The sequence below is a fragment of the Hordeum vulgare genome, chromosome 6H (assembly GCF_904849725.1).
Source record: "Hordeum vulgare subsp. vulgare chromosome 6H, MorexV3_pseudomolecules_assembly, whole genome shotgun sequence".
Taxonomy (NCBI): Eukaryota; Viridiplantae; Streptophyta; class Magnoliopsida; order Poales; family Poaceae; genus Hordeum; species Hordeum vulgare.
In genome coordinates, this window is record NC_058523.1 from 204,570,598 (window position 1) to 204,589,415 (window position 18,818).

Consider the following 18,818-nt stretch of genomic DNA (forward strand, 5'->3'; position numbering starts at 1 on the left):
ACTACATAACACGTCACCATTATTTGGGCCTAGAGGAAGGCATTGGGGAGTAGTAAGTAGATGATGGGTTGCTAGAGTGACAGAAGCTTAAACCCCAGTCTATGCGTTGCTTCGTAAGGGGCTGATTTGGATCCACTAGTTTAATGCTATGGTTAGACATTGTCTTAATTTTTCTTTCGTAGTTGCGGATGCTTGCGAGAGGGGTTAATCATAACTGGGATGCTTGTCCAAGTAAGGGTATGTGACAGCCCGATGCCGACGTCCAGAAGATTCCCCTTTTTCTTTCCGTTTTCTTCGTGTGGGTATTTTTCATTTGTCGCATCAGCACCGCATCATGCGCATCATCAGCATTGCATCGGCATCCCGTTGCCGCCAGTTTTCGAAACTTGCATCCGTTGTTAGTTGTCGGTTCTCGTCGTTGTCTGTTCTGAGCCCGACAGCACTCGCACGCGCCCGCGGCATTGTCGAAACCCTGTTTTAAAAGTGTGCGTAAAACTTTCTCTGATCGAGGTGAAACTTGGCACGCGGTCGGGATTAGTTATAGCTAGGCCGCCTGTCGAATTTCGTCGCGATCGGAGTCCGTCTGGTACCCGAATGGTCGACCGTAGCGGCACCGTATTCGGTCTACCATCGGACGTCTGTCGGTGTTTTAAAAATCGTTGCCGCGCCTCCCATTCTCCCTCTCGTCTCGGGTAAACCACTCTACACGGCCGTGTACCCGTTCCCGCGTGCGGAATCGTTCGAATCCGACCCCACGGTTGGATCCGGAACGCGGTTTCGGATAACCTAGCCCCCCGTTTGTCTATATATAGATTCCTCCTATTATTTAGACAACAAACCCTAGTTGCCTCGATTCCCGTGCCCCCCAACCAGCCGCCGCCCCCTTGTCATGCCTGTCTCCCACCTCTCGCAGCCCGCAGCAGCCCAGATCGGGGCCCGCCTAGGCCCGACCGGGCCCGAATCGCCCTACAGCCGCCGCCAGGACCAGAGGTCCCTCCCCATGGAGCCCTGCCCGAGGCAGCAGCTTCTCCCGCCGCTCGCCGGCGCCCCACCTCTCGCCGGAGCGCCTCCCGCCGCCGGCCAGGTCGCCCCTCGCCCATTCCTCTTTGCCTTTTCCCCCATCTCCCTCCTCTCACCTCCCTCTCTCTCTCTCGTTCATGGCGCCGGCCAGGAGCACCACGGATTCTAGCGCCCAAGTCGCGAATCCGTTGCGAAGCTCGCCGCGCCGGAATTTAGGTGGTGTCGCCCGGATCCGCCGGCCCCCACCGCCGCCATCTCAGTCCATGCCGGACCGAGGCCCTCCGTCGGCCGCTGCCCTGGAGCCGCAGCCGCCGCCTCGCCTCTGCCCTGGAGGGGCACGAGGAGGACGATACGCCCCAGGCAGGCCACCAACCCCGCGTGGGCCGATTCCCTCCTCCCAGATCGAGCCGGCCCACCTCGCCTCGACAGCCGGCCCAGGCTAGGGCGCCAGCTGCAGGCCGCCTCGCCACCCCCTCATCAGGCCCACCGACCAGGCCGAGCTCTCCACCAGGCCGGCCCAAGAGGCCCTCAGGTGAGCTATCCCTGCCCAACGCAGATTTGTTATGTAGCGCCCGCTTGTGCGGCCCATTAGGTAATTACGATTTTTCGAATTAGGAATATTCCAGGAAATAAACATATATTAGATTCCCCGTAACTTTTAAACCGTTAGTCGGTTTGAGGCGTGTAGTATATGGTTTTGTGGTGTTTTTGCGCATAGAGTACGAATTTAAAACATGCATAATTGTTTGACGTCGTTTGGCGTGCCCGATGCCTAGAATAACGTGACGTTTTAATAGGATACGTCCCATATTTATTTTTCGCGCCAGTCCGGTTAGTTTGAATGTCGTACCATAAATGCCCATGATTTAGGAACCTATTTTCCATGCATTTTAGAGCGATCATTAGTATTTTTACGTGTAGGGATTGCGGGTAGTTTATTTTCCCGTGTATAGGTTATTTTTCTCGCATTTATGTGTGGCTTTATTTTGTTTCGCAACCCCACATATTTTATATGTTTTCGAGGTAGAAAATCCATGGGATTTTTCTGTGCAATTAGTTTTAGCTTTTGAGTAAGTTAGTTCGTGAGATATTTTGCTAAGTTGCCCTTTTGTTTAATTCATAGGATTTATTCCGTGCCTCGTTTGAATTAGTTCTCAACTAGGGAGTTCTTCTTAGATGTTTGATTTAGCCCCTGGTATTTTTAGTTGCAATAGAAATGCATGTTTAGGTGTGGTTTGAATGCTCTCAAGTTGCTAGAAATAGTGCTATTTTGGACGTGCTGAAATATTTCTAAGTTTGGAATCTGTTATTATTTTGTTGATGTCTTGTCTTGCTTGCATCTTGTGATCTGTAGCTCTTTTGAGGTTGGTCCAATGGAGTTAATTGTACGCCTTGTGTATCTCTAGCATGCTGTAAATTTTTCATGCTATTTGGAGTCCTGTAGCTATAGATTTTACTGCTATCAATATAGCTTCAGATCGAAAACTGCACTTTCATGAGGTGTAATTTTCACTAAGTCTGAAATAGTGTGTGGGATGCCATTTTGTGACTTCTTTCTCTAGTGTTCCTTGCTGCCATGCTAGTTGTTGTTAGTTGTTTGTAGTAGTGCTTCTTGCCCTCTTTCGTGCCATGCCTTGCTTGAGTTTATCGGAGTTGTGTAGCTCGTAGCTGTGGGGCGTAGAATATGCTATGTGGCTGAATTCTGGCAGCTAGTAGTCATTTCTTGTTTTGCTCGTAGTTGTTGAACCGTAGCTCCGATTTGATTGAGTCCTGCATGAAACTTGCTTAGAATCTCGTGTAGTTTCATTTTATCTTGCGGGATGTATGTTTTGAAATTCTCATGACCGTCGTTGCACAAATTTTGCATTCATGCCATCATATCTTGCGCTGTCCGTATCTTTTGATCCGTAGCTCCGTTGGAGATGTTTTCTATGTGTAGATTGCTTGTCTTGACGCGTAGAATCACGTGAACCTATTTGTTTTGCTGTTTAACAACTAATTAAATGTTTTAGTTCAGATCTGGACAGAATTGTAAATTAACATGTGAGGTCGTCTCGGAGATGCTATATGTCATCTCCGACCTCATTTAAAATGCCTAGGTAGGTAGACTAATTACGCTTCACCTCTCGCATGTTTGACAACATTAATATTGCCGCATATCTAATCGGGATAGAACTAAATAATTAACGTGGAGTTTCGTCAATATGCAACTCGTTGCATATCGAGCTTCACTTAATGTGTAGTGTTTGGTTGTTGTGTTTGTCATGCCTTGCATTAGACCGTTCATGTATCATATGTGTTGTGCATCATGTGGTGAATATCTGTGTTGATGTTGTTTTCGGTTTGCTCCGTCTCGATAGAGTTCCGCAAGCGTGTCAGAATGTGAGGACTCGTTCGACTACGTTGGTTCGCTGACTTCACAGAGTTGTTCTTCTTCCAAGCGGGATCTCAGGCAAGATGATCATTTCCCCAGATACCATTACTATTGACATGCTAGTTTTACCGTTGCTGTCGTTTATGTCTCGTTGCCTACCACATGTTAAATATCAGCCTCTCAACAATGCCATGAAAACCTTCAATCTGTTCAACCTAGCAAACCACTGATTGGCTATGTTACTGCTTGCTTAACCATGTGTTAGCGTTGCTAGTTGCAGGTGCAGTTGCGTCCATGTGAAAACATGGGTTCCTTGTTATATCACCATATTAATGCTATTTAATTCAATGCACCTATATATTTGGTAAAAGGTGGAAGTCTCGGCCTTTCTAGCCTGGTGTTTTGTTCCACCTTTGCCCCCTTAGTTTTCGGCTACCGGTGTTATGTTCCATAAATGAGCGCTCCTAACACGATCGGGGTTGTTATGGGGACCCCCTTGATAATTCGTTTTAGATTAAAGCTGGTCTGGCAAGGCCCTCCTTTGGTACTACATTTGCCTAATAACTAATGAACTTCATAGGGAGTAATTAACCCGAGGAAATTTAATCAAACCCCGGGTCAGCGCTCCTCATGAGTGTTGGTCCAAAACTAGAGCCGTTTGTGGGGCCAACCCGGGGCAACTCGGGAGATTTCTATCAGGCCACCGTACGCTGTGCTTATCCGTCGTGTCATGAGAACGAGATATGCGGCTCCTATTGGGATCGTCGACACGCCGGGCGGCCTTGCTGGATTAGTTTTACCTTTGATGAGATATCTTGTGCATCGGGATTCCGGTGATGCTTTGGGTAATCTCAGAGTTGAGGTTTTCCACTAGGGAATCCGACGAGATCGCGAGCTTCGTGGTTGAGGATTTCTATGCGGCTTGTGGTAATTTGTGATGGACTAGTTGGAGCAGCCCTGCAGGGTTAAATCTTTCGGAAAGCCGTGCCCGCGGTTATGTGGTAACGTGGAAACTTTGTTTAACACTGGTTCTAGATAACTTGAAGTTAACTTAATTACAACTTGCCAACTGTGTGCGTAACCGTGATTGTCTCTTTCGTGAGTTCCTTCTCCGATCGAGGACACGGTGGGGTTATGTCTGACGTAGGTAGGTGTTCAGGATCATTCATTTGATCATCAGTAGTTCATGTCCGTTATGCGTAGATCTTTCCCCTCTTATTTCTTGTACTCGTAAGTTTAGCCACCAAATAAATGCTTAGCCGCTGCTGCAACCTCACCACTTGACCATACCTCGCCTAATAAGCTTTTCTAGTCTTGATACCTTTGGAAATGAGATTGTTGAGTCCCCTGTGGCTCACAGATTACTACAACACCAGTTGCAGGCACATGTAAAGGTTACTTGACGCGAGCGCGTTGATTGATCATGTGGAGTTGCTTCTTCTCCTTCTTCTTCATCGATCTAGGATGGGTTCCAGGCCGGCAGCCTGGGATAGCAAGGATGGACGTCGTTCTTATTTTTTCTCGTTTGTTTTCGTCTGTAGTCGGACCCTGCTCTTACTCTTGATGTTTATGTAATGTACTGATGTGACTCTGATGTAGCTTGTGGCGAGTGTAAGCCAACTCTGTATATATATCTCTTCTTTTGAGTACATGTACTTGTAACGATATCCATTCTTGCGACACGACGAGATGCGCTTCTATCCCTGATGAGGCCTTCATGCCAAATTGAGGATAGGGTCGCATTTTGGGCGTGACAAGTTGGTATCAGAATAGTACCGACCTAGGAGCCCCCTTGATTGATCGAACTTGGCCGAGTCGAGTCTAGTGAAAATCTACTTTGAGTCTAGTTATATATCGGAGAGTAGGATTCTTTTTTCTCCTCTTCTATGCTCTGGTGAGGAATCTTGACGTAATAATTAATTCTACTCCTCTTCTCACTCAAAAAAAAAATTGGATCACACGGATATTTTTGAGATCTATATGATGCCGATGTGACGGAGTTCTGTCTTGGTGCCTCCTATCTGCTTTAAGTTTCAGGGGAGTTGAGCTCCAGGGGATTCTTGAGCACATCGTTATCATTCAGATTTCTTAGTATCTCAGAACGAAGGATGTTCGTAATTGCTCCAATACTAGTAGTGGCGAGATAACCCCGATGTCCCCAGTACTGGTGCAGATTGTTCGGGCGTACTGTCATACTTGGTATCGATGTGATCACGAGGGTCTGTAGTAGATGAAGGTCCGAGATTCTGGTCGTGTGTTGACGGATGTGATACAGGTGACGGGTTAGTATAGGAGTTGTGTGATATTACTCCTTGTATCCGTGTACCAGATTGCATGACCAGATATTTCGGGAATTCATAGGTGGGAATTCAAGTAGTTGTTTATAGGTCAATCTTCCAACAAATGCATGATGTTAGGTTGGGGTTCGACATCTAGTGGATTGTTTGTTCACGGTCGACTTACAGAGGTAGACGTTGTGTCTTAAAGAGTCCTTGTCGCTTGCTACGACTCGGGGACGCTTCGTATGTCGGGTGCACTGCCTTGCACTTGATGGCTACTGTAAAATCGAGCCCGTGCGATCCTGTCCACGAAAATATCGGACGAAATCTTTCTCATGAGTTTGTTCTGGCTAATTGTTAGCATCATCCTTTGTTTTGTTGAAATATGGTAATTCAGTTCCTTCAATGTCAAGTGGTGATTTCAGATCTTTCCAAGAGGTGTTCTCATATTTTTATGTGAGAATGCAAATCCTATTGCTCAATCAGTTGTCTTATCAATTCTTGTCAACCGGAGTCATCGTATCAATTCCATTCAACCGGTGTGCTTCTCTTCAGTGAATTCAATCCTCTCTAATTTTTGCACATCATTCTCTCAATCCTTTCCGGAGTTCATCTCATCTGTCTGAAGTTGTCTTTGTTTTCCCCGCCCTCCCACCCTTTTTCGTCAGTGATTCAATTTTTATCCAGGAGTTTTCTTTTCATTGTGCTTTCGTTGCTTGTTCTTTTCTCTCTTACCCGGTGATTCATTGTGAAGATTCTCAGGAGATTCGTGTCATATGTGTTCATTCTTGTCATCTTTTCCCGGTGAATTTAATTCAGTTGTCCGTGTTCATCATATCCTATTTATGCTTGTTATTCTTTCCGGTGTTGGAGATTCTTATCAATATATCATGTTATTCATTCATCTCTTTTCTATCCGGTGTGTTGAAGATATCTCAGAGTTTCTTGTTTTAGATCTTTAATTATTTCGAGGTGCTCAACATCATCTAGTTCTCTTCATACGGGTGCAATATCTCTCTTTCTAGCAATCTTTTCATCAGTGGTTTCTTTGAGTGGGCCCATAACCCACAGGTTCTTTCCCAGGATCTTTCCTGGCTCTTTTAATCTTTTCCCGGAGGTCCTTTAATTCTTTCAACTATGACGTAAGTATGAATTTCATCAGTCATATCCCTTCTTCAAGATCTACTTGAGTTAATTCTCATATTTGGCCAACCTTGCATTCCTCATTATTCCAGAGGTCTCAGTAATTCTTGGTGTTGTTCTCGATCATTCTCAGCTTGCTATCCAACGGAGTGTTTCTCTCGAATCTTGGTCCATTCTCTTGGAGATTCATCATTTCAGCTTCTTGTTATCATCTTGAATTTGTTTCCAATCATGAGAATCCATTTCTCGCTATCCGCTGCATTTCTGAGTTGTTTTTATTTCTCGTTCCCCCGAAGGCCATCATTTTAGAAGATTCTTCGTTCTCAGTTTTCAGCTTTCATCCTCAATTCTTCTCCATTGTGTCTCTTCGTTTGTATCTCGGTTATTCTGGCGCCTTGTTCAAGTTTTTCTCTCAGCTGACTCATGAGCTCTTCATTCTCATGTTTCTCCATTAATTCGTGGTGTTCCCATTCAATTGTGAATTCTTACCCGTGCGTCCTTCAATTATGCTTCAAGCGGCGTTTTTTCTCTGTCTTTCCAAGATTCTTTCAAGAGGAATAAGTTGTATGCTAATTCCGTGCTTGTCATCAATTAAACTTGATGAAGGATAAGCATAACTTAATTCTTATTCTTGTTCTTCCTTCTTCTAAGAGATTTCAATTCTTCTTCCGGAGTGGCTCATGATATCAATTCTTTTCTCAAGCGCTTATCTTTCTTTTTCGGAGTGTCTAGTTCTTTAAGTATCACTTGGTGAGGCCTCGTCTAAATCTTGGCCAGGTCATAATCTTATTCTTTCTACATTCATATCGTTGCATGATTCATTTGTATACGGAGGTCTTCATGGTAGTTCATCAAGGTTTTAATCCATTCTCAAGTGTTCTTCAAGATTCTTATTGGAGAACCTAAAGTTTTCTTATCTTGCATTTCCAAGCGCATTTGTTCTTCCTTTATCATTTGAGGTGGTATTATAGCATCCTTGTTAGTGTAGGAGTCTCGAAGATATTTACTTTCAGGAATGAGATAATTAAACCCACCAATTCTATGATCATAAGATATTTTCAACCCATGATTTCTTCATTGAGCTATCTTGGTTTGAACTTCACCTAAAGCTTTTCCTATGGATTGTGCTATTATGGTGCTTGTCATTAATCCCAGTTCTCATGCACCCTCTTGGTGTAAGAAGCTTTGATTTCTTGTTGCTCCCAATCTATCCTTGTTTATTTTAGTGGTTGTTTGTCACCTCATATTTGTTCAGATGATTTTCATAAGCCCACTACTATCTTGTTCTTTTCGTTGTTGTTTCCAACAACTTCGTTCAATCCACCTTGCAATGGTGCTTGTCAAGTTCATTGGAGTTAGTAGTTGTCATTCTTTCTTCATTCTCTTCTTCCGCTTGAGCTAGTTCCTATTCTATTGTTCAAGAGACATTGTGATGTTTCTCTTTTGGGTCTATCATGTTGTTCTATCAAGGTCATGGTGTTTCCTTGTTCTATTTACTTGTTTGTTGTGAATATTGTCTACTTCTCTCTTCTTATCGAATTTTTTGTCCCATTTTCCTATCGACGTGCTGCCGAAATTTTCCAAGAATTCTTGCTTCTTTCTCATATCATTCCTCATCTCTTTGCAACCTTCAAGGATCGTTGGTTTCACTCGTTTGTCAAAGAAGCGACTAAGTTTTTACCTCTTGTTCTTTCTCATCCTCTCCCCCTTTCATTCTTGGATCTCGGGACGAGATCCTCTTGTAGTGTAGGAGAGTTGTGACAGCCCGATGCCGACGTCCAGAAGATTCCCCTTTTTCTTTCCGTTTTCTTCGTGTGGGTATTTTTCATTTGTCACATAATCATCGCATCATGCGCATCATCAGCATTGCATCGGCATCCCGTTGCCGCCAGTTTTTGAAACTTGCATCCGTTGTTAGTTGCCGGTTCGCGTCGTTGTCTGTTCTGAGCCCGACAGCACTCGCACGCGCCCGTGGCACCGTCGAAACCCTGTTTTAAAAGTGTGCGTAAAACTTTCTCTGATTGAGGTGAAACTTGGCACGCGGTCGGGATTAGTTATAGCTCGGCCGTCTGTCGAATTTCGTCGCGATCGGAGTCCGTCTAGTACCCGAACGGTCGACCGTAGCGGCACCGCATTCGGTCTACCATCGGACGTCTGTCGGTGTTTTAAAAATCGTTGCCGCGCCGCCCGTTCTCCCTCTCGTCTCCGGTAAACCACTCTACACGGCTGCGTACCCGTTCCCGCATGCGGAATCGTTCGAATCCGACCCCGCGGTTGGATCTGGAACGTGATTTCGGATAACCTAGCCCCCCCCCCTTTGTCTATATATAGATTCTTCCTATTATTTAGACAGCAAACCCTAGTTGCCTCGATTCCCGTGCCCCCCAACCAGCCGTCGCCACCTTGTCGTGCCTGTCTCCCACCTCTGGCGGCCTGCAGTAGCCCAGATCGGGGCCCGCCTAGGCCCGACCGGGCCCAAATCGCCCTGCAGCCGCCGCCAGGCCAGAGGTCCCTCCCCATGGAGCCCTGCCCGAGGCAACAGCTTCTCCCGCCGCTCGCCGGCGCCCCACCTCTCGCCGGAGAGCCTCCCGCCGCCGGCCAGGTCGCCCCTCGCCCATTCCTCTTTGCCTTTTCCCCCATCTCCCTCCTCTCACCTCCCTCTCTCTCTCGTTCATGGCGTCGGCCAGGAGCACCATGGATTCGAGCGCCCAAGTCGCGGATCCGTTGCGAAGCTCGCGCGCCAGAATTCGGGTGGTGTCGCCCGGATCCGCCGGCCCCCACCGCCGCCATCTCGGTCCAGCTCGGACCGAGGCCCTCCGTCGGCCGCGGCCCTAGAGCCACAGCCGCCGCCTCGCCTCTAGCCTGGAGGGGCACGTGGAGGACGAGACGCCCCAGGCAGGCCACCAACCCCGGGTGGGCCGATTCCCTCCTCCCAGATCGAGCCGGCCCACCTCGCCTCGATAGCCGGCCCAGGCTAGGGCGCCAGCTGTAGGCCGCCTCGCCACCCCCTCATCAGGCCCACCGACCAGGCCGAGCTCTCCACCAGGCCGGCCCAAGAGGCCCTCAGGTGAGCTATCCCTGCCCAGCGCAGATTTGTTATGTAGCGCCCGCTTGTGCGGCCCATTAGGTAATTACGATTTTTTGAATTAGGAATATTCGAGGAAATAAACATATATTAGATTCCCCGTAACTTTTAAACCGTTAGTCGGTTTGAGGCGTGTAGTATATGGTTTTGTGGTGTTTTTGCATGTAGAGTACGAATTTAAAACGTGCATAATTGTTTGACGTCGTTTGGCGTGCCGGATGCCTAGAATAACGTGTTGTTTTAATAGGATATGTCCCATATTTATTTTTCGCGCCAGTCCGGTTAGTTCGAATGTCGTAGCATAAATGCCCATGATTTAGGAACCTATTTTCCCTGCATTTTAGAGCGGTCATTAGTATTTTTACGTGTAGGGATTGTGGGTAGTTTATTTTCCCGTGTATAGGTTATTTTTCTCGCATTTATGTGTGGCTTTATTTTGTTGCGCAACCCCACATATTTTATATGTTTTCGGGGGGGATTTTTCTACGCAATTAGTTTTAGCGCGAGATATTTTGCTAAGTTGCCCTTTTGTTTAATTCGTAGGATTTATTCCGTGCCTCGTTTGAATTAGTTGTCAACTAGGGAGTTCTTAGATGTTTTGTTTAGCCCCTGGTATTTTTAGTTGCAATAGAAATGCATGTTTAGGTGTGGTTTGAATGCTCTCAAGTTGCTAGAAATAGTGTTGTTTTGGACGTGCTGAAATATTTCTAAGTCGGGAATCTGTTATTATTTTGTTGTTGTCTTGTCTTGCTTGCATCTTGTGATTTGTAGCTCTTGTGAGGTTGGTCCAATGGAGTTAGTTGTACCCCTTGTGTTTCTCTAGCATGCTGTAAATTTTTCATGCCATTTGGAGTCCTGTAGCTATAGGTTTTACTACTGTCAATATAGCTTCAGATTGAAAACTGCACTTTCATGAGGTGTAATTTTCACTAAGTCTGAAATAGTGTGTGGGATGCCATTTTGTGACTTCTTTCTCTAGTGTTCCTTGCTGCCATGCTAGTTGTTGTTAGTTGTTTGTAGTTGTGCTTCTTGCCCTCTTTCGTTCCATGCCTTGCTTGAGTTTATCGGAGTTGTGTAGCTCGTAGTTGTGGGGCGTAGAATATGCTATGTGGCTGAATTTTGGCAGCTAGTAGTCATTTCTTGTTTTGCTCGTAGTTGTTGAACCGTAGCTCCGATTTGATCAAGTCCTACATCAAACTTGCTTAGAATCTCGCATAGTTTCATTTTATCTTGCGGGATGTATGTTTTGAAATGCTCATGACCGCCGTTGCACAAATTTTGCATTCATGCCATCATATCTTGCGTTGTCCGTATCTTTTGATCCGTAGCTCCGTTGGAGATGTTTTGTATGTGTAGATTGCTTGTCTTGACGCGTAGAATCATGTGAACCTATTTTTTGTGTTTAACAACTAATTAAATGTTTTAGTTCAGATCTGGACAGAATTGTAAATTAACATGTGAGGTCGTCTCGGAGATGCTATATGTCATCTCCAACCTCATTTAAAATGCCTAGGTAGGTAGACTAATTACGCTTCACCTCTCGCATGTTTGACAACATTAATATTGCCGCGTATCTAATCGGGATAGAACTAAATAATTAACGTGGAGTTTCGTCAATATGCAACTCGTTGCATATCGAGCTTCACTTAATGTGTAGTGTTTGGTTGTAGTGTTTCTCATGCCTTGCATTAGACCGTTCATGCATCATATGTGTTGTGCATCATGTGGTGAATATCTGTGTTGATGTTGTTTTCGGTTTTCTCCGTCTCGATAGAGTTCCGCAAGCGTGTCGGAATGTGAGGACCCGTTCGACTACGTTGGTTCGCTGACTTCACAGAGTTGTTCTTCTTCCAAGCGGGATCTCAGGCAAGATGATCATTTCCCCAGATACCATTACTATCATTGCCATGCTAGTTTTACCGTTGCTGTCGTTTATGTTTTGTTGCCTACCACATGTTAAATATCAGCCTCTCAACCATGAAAACCTTCAATCTGTTCAACCTAGCAAACGACTGATTGGCTATGTTACTGCTTGCTTAACCATGTGTTAGCGTTGCTAGTTGCAGGTGCAGTTGCGTCCATGTGAAAACATGGGTTCCTTGTTATATCACCATATTAATGCTATTTAATTTAATGCACCTATATACTTGGTAAAAGGTGGAAGGCTCGGCGTTTCTAGCCTGGTGTTTTGTTCCACCTTTGCCCCCTTAGTTTTCGGCTACCGGTGTTATGTTCCATAAATGAGCGCTCCTAACACGATCGGGGTTGTTATGGGGACCCCCTTGATAATTCGTTTTAGATTAAAGCTGGTCTGGCAAGGCCCAACTTTGGTACTACATTTTCCTAATAACTAATGAACTGCATAGGGAGTAATTAACCCTAGGAAATTTAATCAAACCCCGGGCCAGTGCTCCTCATGAGTGTTGGTCCAAAACTAGAGCCTTTTGCGGGGCCAACCCGGGGCAACTCGGGAGATTTCTATCAGGCCACCGTACGCTGTGCTTATCCGTCGTGTCCTGAGAACGAGATACGCGGCTCCTATCGGGATTGTCGACACGCCTCGCGGCCTTGCTGGATTAGTTTTACCTTTGACGAGATATCTTGAGCATCGGGATTCCGGTGATGCTTTGGGTAATCTCAGAGTTGAGGTTTTCCACTAGGGAATCCGACGAGATCGCGAGCTTCGTGGTTGAGGATTTCTATGCGCCTTGTATTAATTTATGATCGACTAATTGGAGCACCCCTGCAGGGTTAAATCTTTCAAAAAGCCGTGCCCGCGGTTATGTGGCAACGTGGAAACTTTGTTTAACACTGGTTCTAGATAACTTGAAGTTAACTTAATTACAACTTGCCAACTGTGTGCGTAACCATGACTGCCTCTTTCGTGAGTTCCTTCTTCGATCGAGGACACGGTGGGGTTATGTCTGACGTAGGTAGGTGTTCAGGATCATTCATTTGATCATCAGTAGTTCATGTTCGTTATGCGTAGATCTTTCCCTTCTTATTTCTTGTACTCGTATGTTTAGCCACCAAATAAATGCTTAGCCGCTGCTGCAACCTCACCACTTAACCATACCTCGCCTAATAAGCTTTGCTAGTCTTGATACCTTTGGAAATGAGATTGTTGAGTCCCCTGTGGCTCACAGATTACTACAACACCAGTTGCAGGTACAGGTAAAGGTTACTTGACGCGAGCTCGTTGATTGATCATTTGGAGTTGCTTCTTCTTCTTCTTCTTCATCGATCTAGGATGGGTTCCAGGCCGGCAGCCTGGGATAGCAAGGATGGACGTCGTTCTTATTTTTTCTCGTTTGTTTTCGTCCGTAGTCGGACCCTGCTCTTACTCTTGATGTTTATGTAATGTACTGATGTGACTCCGATGTAGCTTGTGGCGAGTGTAAGCCAACTCTGTATATATATCTCTTCTTTTCAGTTCATGTACTTGTAACGATATCCATTCTTGCGACACGACGAGATGCGCTTCTATCCCTGACGAGGCCTTCGTGCCAAATTGAGAATAGGGTCGCATCTTGGGCGTGACAGGGTAGTACCCAAGCGCCTGTCCACCCACATATCAAACTATCAAAGTAACGAATGCGAATCACATGAACATGATGAAACTAGCATGATAGAAATTCTCGTGTCTCCTCGGGACCGTTTTTCCTCCTATAAGACTTTGTTCAGGATTGTCCCTTGCTACAAAAGGGATTGGGCCACTTTGCTGCACCGTTGCTACTACTTGTTACTTGTTACTTTTCACTTGCTATGTTTCACCTCACTACACCATCACTTGTTACCGCTACTTTTAGTTCTTGTAGTTATTACCTTGCTGAAAACCATTTATCACAGCCTTCTGGTCCTCATTGGGTTCGACACTCTTATTTATCGAAAGGACTACGATTGATCCCCTATACTTGTGGGTCATCAGCAACGGCGGCGAAGATTCCGTCAATGACGACGAATCCCAACGGCGAAGGTGGTCGGGGAGGCAAAGGCGACGACCAAGGGTCCTTCGACGGCAGCTTAGGGTTTGGGAACGAAGTGTTTGAAGAGAGGATTTAAAAAGGTCTGGTCGACGAGATTATATACCCGTCGCTATCGGTATCACCGAGATTACAATATCGGTGTCACCGAGTTCCTGTGCCGTCAGCTGACAGGGAAACTCGGTGTAACCGAGTTGGTGATTTCGGTGGTACCGAGATTGAAAACAGATCAACTTTGGAAATTCGATGGAACCGAGTTTGTGGGGTTGGTTTCACCAAGATTCACAAAGAGGTTTTGGAAGGCAGCCTTTGACGATACGGAACTCCGAGTGCTCCTTCAGACAAAGGGATCGACAAGTTCTTGTTTAAGTTTTGTGATGAAGCATGAATAGAACTTGAGATGAGATATCATATACAGCTAGAGGAGGGTCCTAGGCAGTCTTGTCCATCCAATTGGAAAACGATAAATAAAGAGCCAGATAACAACAATTGGATGTCGTTGAATGAGCAAAACAAATATGCACACCAACATGCTCACGCAATAAGATGATAGATAAAATATGGTGAACATGCACAAACATCCTAGCATCTATCAAGCACTTGGGCGATAACGAATTCATTTATATATGAGTATATTAATTTAGGAGCCAAGTAAGAATACTTGATCATAGGTCATACTCATCGTTAAGCACAAGTGGGGTTACCACTTTTACATAATGCATTAATGTGCTCATATCCTTAGGAGATGCTTATACTCAAGATTTAGAGTAAAGCTCCCCCTTGATATGGCATCCCCCTAAGAGAGATAAACTAATCTTGGGTTTTGTCGTAGAAGACTTCAAGTAGGTGAAGTAGTGGTGGATGCTCAATGTTGATGAGGATCATCTTGAGTTGGGAGCAATCCTTGTTGTTTCTTATCCCTCTCACCTACATGGGTTTGTCCCAAAGCACAAGGAACATATGCAACAATATCTATGGACATGGAGTGAAACACATGTGGTATGATGCCCAAGGATACATGAATCCCCTTGTTCCTTGCTTACCTTCGAGGGAATGTGTGACTCCGTGAGCTAATGCATATGGTTGAGGTTCATTGCATATAGTTCTTGCCAAAATTAATAAGAGTGAATTTCATTGGCGGAGTCGCCCCTCAAGAACTTTCTAGTTCTTCCTCTTGGGGATCCACATCAACTTGATGGGAATCCTTGGAGTTGTAGTAGCACTACATGAGGTAGTGCTAGTAGTGTCCTTGGGAATCCACTTGACCTTGCTTGGGGTTCTTCTTCATATAAGTCAATGTCACCTTGAAGCTTTCCCTTGCCTTTGTGGTCTTGTGGTAGAAGGCCATCTTCTGAGCTTGTTCCTTTGGGAGGAGTAGGATCATACTTCTCCACTTGAGGAACAAACTTAGGAATTGGATATGGTCCTTCTTCCAAATCATCTCCGTTGATGTTGAAGTAGACAACACCTTATTTCTTTCGATGCCCTCCTTGCTTGTGCAAAATTTCCTCAAATTGCTTACTTCCGGCTAGACTCTTGAAGACACCTCTCTCTATAATCCCTTTTAATAAATCATTTTCTTGCTCAAGTGTAACTTGGCTAGGAGAATCATTAGTGGAATCAAGAGAGCTACTAGCATCAACATCATTAGATTTAGCTTTAGCATTGTTGTTACTAGATGAATAAACTTTCTTGCCTTTGTTACTAATGTTCTTAGGCTTAACTTGTGGAACAAAAGTAGACAAGAGTAATCGTTTGGCTAGATAAGAAGAACTCCTCTTTCAAAGATCATCATTGATCGCTTTTAGGAACTCATGCTCTTCCTCCAAATTGAGCTTCTCGAAGCGTAGCTTCTCATGAGTTCTTGCAAGCTCTCTATGATCTTCTAGAGTGGTTTCATGAGCTAACTTAAGAGTACTTAATTCTTGAGTTAGTCGTTCAATCACCTTCTTATCTTCATCACTCGATTTCTCTTGACTAGCATGATAATTAGCAAGTTCATTTTCAGTGCAATCACTTGTTTTATCAAAGAGCAAGTCATCTTCTCCTAATAAGTCATCCTCATCACTATTAAAATCAAGATACTTGCGATGTGATACCTAGGGGCCTTTAGCCATGAAGCAGTTTCCGAACCCCTCATTTGGTGAATCAAATAGGTCTTAAAAGTTGGAGGGGACAAGTGCAATGCCGGCAACACCTTCATCTTGACTATAATCGGAGTTGGAGTGGTAGCTTCTCTCGGATTGGTTGTGAGACTCATAGTCAAAAACCCATTCACCAACATGAGCTTGATGTCTTCTTCTTGAGCTGCCCTTGGTGTATTTGTCCTTCTTATCTGATTCTTTCCCTCTTTTTGAGTGTCTTCATTCGTAATGATCTTCTCTACTCCTTCTCTCTCTCTCTGTGAGGTGACGAGGTGACTCTTATCTTCGTTTGTAGGGAGCTGAGCACTCATTGGAGTAGTGTCCGGGCTTCCCAAAGTTGTAGAAGTTTTGGTCATGACTGGACGAATGCTTCTCATCTTGTCTTGAGCTTGAGCTTCTCTCTTTGCCTCTACTCTTGTAGAACTTGTTGAATTTTCTGACCATGAGTCTTATCTCTTCATCAGTGACAAGATTGTCCTTTGAAGTAATGGGAGCATCACATGAAGCTTTGTAAGCACTGCTTGACTTGTTGTGAAGCTCATCTTTGTCCTTGAGTAACATCTCATGAGCAACAATCCTACCAATGACTTCAGTTGGCTTGAGATATTTGTAGTTTGTCATCATTTGGATCAATGTGCACATGGTGTCATACTTTCCATCAAGATCTCTAAGTATCTTGTTGATGATAAATTTGTCGGTCATCTCTTCGCTTCCTAAGACGGCAATCTCATTGGTGATGAGAGCTAGCCTAGAGTACATTTCAGCGACACCTTCACCATCCTTCATCTTGAATTTGTCAAGCTGACTTTGAAGCACATCCAACTTAGATTCTCTGAAAGAATCGGTACCTTCGTGCATATCGATCAAAGTATCCCAAATTTCTTTTGCATTCTCAAGGCGGCTGATTTTGTTGAATTCTTCGGGGCATAGACAATTGAAGATGATGTCGCCGGCTTGTGCATTGAGTTGCAACATATTCAGTTCATCGACTATCGCATCACGATCCGGTTCATGCCCTTCTCCGAAGAAATTACCTTGCACACCAACACGAACAACAACTCATACGTGAGGATTAAAACCAAGAATATGCATTTTCATCTTATGATTCCAACTAGCAAAATTGGTTCCATCGAAGTATGGACCTCTACGGTGATAATTTTCCTCACTAGATGCCATACTCTCCTAGGTTGTGAAACCAATGCAATGGAGACCAAAGCTCTTATACCACTTGTAGGATCATAAGTAAGTCTAGAGGGGGTGATTAGACTACTTGACAAGATAAAAATTTAGCCATTTCCCAATTTTAGTTGAGGGGCAGATTTGGTTGTTATGGCAAGTCAAGTACACCCTACACATGCAATTCAAAGAGCATAGCAGCGGAATGTAAAACATGCAAGTGTAAAGTAAGGAGTAAGGTAGGGAGAGAAAACACATGAGGTTGACACGACGATTTTTGGCATGGTTCCGATAGGTGACGCTATAGTACAGAGGGTAACAGGAAGGCAACGGCTGCGAGAGTCCATGGAGGGCTCCACCCACAAGGGTTCCATGAAGAAGTAGCCTTGTCTATTCCACCATGGCTTCCGCCCACGAAGGACTAGCCACGCTCAAGGTAGATCTTCACGAAGTAGGCGATCTCCTTGCCCTTACAAACATCTTGGTTCAACTCCACAACACGAAGTAGGAGGCTCCCAAGCGACACCTAACCAATCTAGGAGGCACCACCCTCCAAAAGGTAATAGATGTGGTAGAACGATGAACTCCTTGCTCTTGTGCTTCTAAAGATAGTCTCCTCAACACAAAATCACTCTCGCACAGAATAGGCATGGGTAGGAGAGATTAATTTGGTGGAAAGCAACTTGGGGAGGCTAGAGATCAAGTTTCAAATGATTGGATTGGAATATCTTGGTCTCAACACATGAGTAGGTGGCTCTCTCTCAGAAAAATGGATCTGGCAATGAAGTGTGTGTTCTGAGTGCTTCTCCCACAAATGAGAGGTGGGTGAAGGGGTATATATAGCAAGCACACAAAATCCAACCATTACACCTAAAGTGGCAAACTCGGTGACACCGAAGTCATCAACTCGGTGGTACTGACTTGCACTAAAGCCAACAACTTTTGAATATTGGTGGGACCGATAAACACAACTCAGTGGCACCAAAAAGGTGGATAACGGTCAGATGACACAACTCGGTGACACCGATGCGCAAACTTGGGAATTCTAATTTTGTGTACCGAGGCAACAGAAAGTTGGTCACCTTGAACTCAGTAGCACCGATATGGTTTTGGTTGCACTGATTTGATGGGAATGGCTAGGGTTATGTCTGAGATCAAACTCGGTAGGGCCGAAATGGGAAAGTTGGTGGCACCGAATTTGAGTGTGTGGAATTAGACAGAATGGTTATGTGTGAAAAATGACTGTGTATTTTGGTGGCTAAGTTTGAGCACTTGAGCAACCAGTTCATTTTAATACCTCACCCCCTTTTAATAGTATTGCATTTCCTATCGACTCAAAAGTGATTTATCACAAATATAAAATGAGGAGTCTTCTAGTTTGAAGCTTGGGACAATCCTATTCCTTTCTTACATCAAGCGGCATCTCCACATAAGCCTTTAGCCAATGCATCTTTTGAACTTTTCTGAAATATACTTGGATAAACATATTAGTCCAATGATGCATATTGCAACGTCCAAGATGCGACCCTATCCTTAATTTGGCACGAGGGCCTCGTCAGGGATAGAAGCGCCTCTCGTCGTTTTGCAAGAATGGATATCATTACAAGTACATGT